Below are 3714 nucleotides of genomic sequence, written 5' to 3'. Positions count from 1 at the left end.
TTCTCAGGGGGATAAAGCTGGCCATTACAATATCTTTCTGGTGCTGCCACCTGTGGGCACCACACCCACCTTTTCGAGTCTCTACCACATTCCTTACCAGTTAGGTTGTGCTAAAGCTGATTCTTCTCTCTGTCCAAGGTTATAAGGCTCCTCTCTTGCTATCGTTCAGTTGTTTGTTCCAGGTGATTTCTCCACAATTATGTTGTAATTCCAGATTGGTCCTGGAAGGAGGTCAGTGTGACTTCCATGCACTCTTCCGCCATCATGATTCTCCCCTGAATTCACTGAAATAGTCTTTATTGACTGGTGTTATGAATGTATCATAAGCTTTTTTATTTTTTAGGTAATAATATTGTTCAAATCCGAAACTTATGTGGGCACCTTTCCCCTTACCAAGAGCATACTTCAGTATGGAAAAGCAGGCTTCCAGTTTCTTATTTACTGCTTATTTCTTTGCACATGATGCTGAAAAAACCCACAGAATTTAATTACATGCAGAGGTTTTGTTTTGCTTGCAACACAGAGTCAGATGGTTTGGTAGTTTCCCATGGATTATTTTCTGAGAATACATCAGGGTGTGGATTAGCATCAAGTTGAACCTGCTCCAGGTACACCTCTCACTTTGCCAGGGTACGTTGTGGCCCATCAAATAACCACTAGTGAATAAAATGTCTCTCCTCTGATAGCATGACTTCTCAGTAATAACCCAAACAAGATGCTATCCAGCCTTTCCTCATCTTATATGTGCAGCATATTTGCTAAGCACTGAGTCATGCTTGACACTTAAGTGGTTTCACCTCACTGTAAAGCAAACTAACAATTTTGTGAGTGATATTATTTTTGCTTTTAATTCAAGTGTAATATACAAGGTCTGTCCAGAAAAAGTATAGCCACTGTTACTATAACGAGAACGGTTTGTGTGACATTGATGTAACCTGGCAGCCAAGGAGAGTGGACTGGAATGTGCATGCATGAACAATGACGACTTCACTGTACTAGTCATTCAGGGTAGTAGATGTGGTTGAGTGAGCATGTGTACTGTGTGACTGTTGTTTTCAAAATGACTGAATGAGTAGAGCAATGAATATGCATCTGATTTTGCATTAAACTTGAATGTTCCTCTGCAGAAACCATTCAGATGATTCAGAAGGCTTTTGGGGATCATGCAATGAGTGCAGTGCAAATGGAAGTGTGGCCTAAATGCTTCAAAGATGGTTGAGAATCTGTTGAAAGTGATCCATGTTCTGGGAAGCCTGCAACAAGCTACACCTGGGAATGTTGAATGTGTACCAGCTGCAATCTACAAAGATTGGCGACTAAGAGTGTGAGAACCAGAAGCTGATCTGGGGATTCCAAAAACTACTGTACCCAAGATTTTGATGCAGGTCTCAGCATGAAATGCGTTGTGGCAAAATTCATTCCACAGCTTCTGCTACCAGTGCAGAAGGAACATCGTGCTGCAGTTACTAATGATTTGATTCAAACCTTTACCAATGAACCAGATTTCCTCAAGAAGGTCATAACTTTGAAGGGAACTGAGGTGTCATTGTCCTATGTACAATGTTTCTCACATTTTGTATCTTCTTTAATAAATGTCTCTATTTCTCATAGTACATGGTTTGATATTTTATGGACAGACCTCATATATTTTCAGTTTTGAGGTTTTTTTTAATATGCTTCCAGAACTAATACAATTTATTCCATGTTGGTCATGAGAAGGTAAACTCTGAGTTACCCCTCTTTAGGTCGGGTTCTTCTCTCTCTTTAATTGTAAAATTAAATATTTGCATAACCAGAAGTATTTATTTTATGCTTGTTTTATATAAATACAATAAATTTACCAGAGAGGTCACTCTGTTTTCTTTGCAAATGACAAAAGCTTCAATGTCCTCATCCCACTATTTAAGGAAGTTACACAACAGACTATGCCTTGGGGGATTTTAAGCAGATCACAGATCCAGTAAATTCCAATTTTCAGATATTGTTCATTATACTTTCAATTCAAACTTCTTTCTCAGTGCTTGTCAGAAATCATCACTAGCAGATTCACTTGTACTAGCATTTACAGACTCATAGTAAAATTAAACTGTAGCCTATTGGTTTTATTTATGGCATTATTTTTAAATTGGAGTTTTTATATCACACTCTTCATCACTACTTTTCAATGAACCACTTGTGAGTCATTGACCCATTTATGCGAATTGTGGATTCAACATAACATAACAGTAACCATGAAAAAATGCAAATTGAACAAATGTACTTAATAGCTTGAAAACAATATGAGATAATATTAGCCAATCCCAAGATACTATTAACATTAATAGCTGAAGCCAGAGCTGGGGAGGGTGAGTGGGGTGGGCCCCCACAACCACTTGGTGGGAGAATGAGCACATTATGAGCTCATTAAAAGAGCCTAGGTCCTTGTTTACTTGCTCCTTGTGTCAAGGTTTAGCATTTCCCACTGCTATATCTAACAGTCTTTCTTCACAATGTTTACAATTGTCAAGCCAACATGGTGCCTTAAGCATTCCTGAAAAGTTAACCTTTTTTGCAGGATCTGCTCAGGGTTCTTCCCTGCTCACCACTCCTCTGTCCCCCAGCTACACCAAAAAGACAATGCTAATTAAGAAAATAACAGGGTCCCTGTGAAAATGATAATTAATCTTATATTTCAAATTTGACTGAAGTGGGTGAACAAAATTGTTTCATTTCTTTTTCTCTGAAGCAACCGCACCATCTATAAACACACTTCCCCCACACCCCTGCCATCCCCAGGGGTCTCTAGTGGTCTACAATGTATACTTTAGAAGCATAGCACTACAGTGTTTTAATTTACTTTTCTCATTTCTCTTTTCTTTTTTTAAGATAGACAATACTGATCATAAAAATATATTTGAGGAGAGTATTGAGAAGGTTTAGGGTAGTTCTTTTTGAAGGAAATGATGTAGTTAGTGGGCAGCATATCAAGGAATCATGAAGCTGAGCTTACAGAAGAAAGCTCACAGAGTACACCCCTGACCTCTATCTATTTCCCAATCACAAGAGGTAGCAGGACCTCAGAATTAACTCAGTTCCATCTCTTCATTTTACAAATGAAGAACCTGAGTTTCAGTGGATTTTTAAAAGTCATATGATAAATGGAATAGATTGTTCCATTGATGGCCCCCAAAGCATTATACCTCCTGGTATCCAGGCCCTAGTATTGTCTCCTTTCATATTTACTCTGGGTTTGAGCATGTGACTTGTTTTGACCAAATGGACATCAGCAAATGAGACACAAGCAGAGGCCTAATAAGCCCTCATGCACTAGGGCTAGCTTTCTTGAAATCCTGTGCTGAATCATTATGCAGTGAAGCAGGGATGAAAGACCACATGGAGGTGAGTCCAGGGGCTCCACTCCAGAGCCTGCACCAAAGGCCTGAGATATAAATGAAGCCATATTGGACATTGCAGCCCCATATGACCTTTTAGTTGACTGCAGTAGCATGACTGACTCAGGCCACACCAATGGAAAAACTGGTCAGCCATTGAATTAAGAAAAATCATAAATCATTACTGCTTTAATCCACTAAGTTTTGGGTGATTTGCTTTCCAGCAATAGAAAACTAATACAGTGAGTTTCAGGCAGAGTGAAGACAAGACCCAAAGCCAGTTCAGAGAGCATAAACTTTGAACTCAGACAAACATTAAGTTCAACCTTAACTCATTAACTTA

The sequence above is a fragment of the Pteronotus mesoamericanus genome, unplaced genomic scaffold (genome assembly GCF_021234165.1).
Source record: "Pteronotus mesoamericanus isolate MK-2021 breed Mesoamerican mustached bat unplaced genomic scaffold, CSHL_Meso_final contig_173, whole genome shotgun sequence".
NCBI classification, from domain to species: Eukaryota; Metazoa; Chordata; class Mammalia; order Chiroptera; family Mormoopidae; genus Pteronotus; species Pteronotus mesoamericanus.
The sequence above is the reverse complement of the archived record's forward strand: the minus strand, read 5'-3'. Positions refer to the sequence as shown.